Here is a 1,055-nt window from a genome sequence, read left to right on the forward strand (position 1 = left end):
TCAAATTGTATTCAAGATTCACTCTCTGTATTGTTTAATGAGAGTTATAAATCTCACAAGAGCATATATCCTTAAAGATTTCAATGAATGAGAGCTGGCTCAGTGAAAAATCTGCTTCTATTCCTTTCATTTTTGTTGCTTACTTAAAAAACCAACAAGTACACTGACATCTAGCTGGAAAATTGCTGGGTATTCAGAGAATCTCAGAGACCAAATTATCTAACTCTTCTTTCTGCACCTTTAACAATCAGTTTTTGATGCAGTAGCCTAGGCATAATGTTTATCAGAATATATTATCAGAACAATATGATTCCAAACTTCATAAAAACCTGGTTATATGTTGTCATTGAATTCTGCAGTCAAGAACATTTAAAACTGTTTGAAGTTGTTCCAATGTCTGTAACCACAATAAGGATTTACAATGTGCAGGAACCTGTTTCTTCTGCTTCTTGTAGTTTATGAGGCAACCAAAGAGCAGAACTTTGTACTGAGAAGTAGTAAAATGAGGGTAAAGTGCTATTGCCACTCTAACAAACCATATTCATAGTCCAAAATATTCCAGCAACAAAATGGCATTTTAATCTCAGGGATTACTGATGGATTTAATGACTATGGATGACATTTCACTGGTGCATACTTTCTCCTATGTAGATAATTCTGTCAAGTATCAACCTCGTTACTTTCCTCCATCATACAAACATGTTTCAGTATTATTGAGTTATTTTTCCTTGATCCATTTTGCTTCTATTTCAGTAATTTTTTCATATTCTCAAAAGCCTAATATAACATTTCCAATCTTTCAAATTAAAAATGTACTTTTTCTGCTGTCATTAAAAAATGAATCGTACTATGTCATCTCCATGTATGCAACTTTTCCATTAACTGCCAATTGAGAACAAAAACTTTATGCCGATACTGTACTGAAGCTTTGTAGTGTTCATTCAGTTACAGCATTTGCATCTTCTTGATTATTTTGAAGATTAGTTTTCTAAGGATAATGTTTTCAGTGTTTAAGATCCCACAAACAAAAATCTGTCTATGGAAAAAGAGAGATA

The sequence above is a fragment of the Chrysemys picta genome, chromosome 5 (genome assembly GCF_011386835.1).
Source record: "Chrysemys picta bellii isolate R12L10 chromosome 5, ASM1138683v2, whole genome shotgun sequence".
Taxonomy (NCBI): Eukaryota; Metazoa; Chordata; order Testudines; family Emydidae; genus Chrysemys; species Chrysemys picta.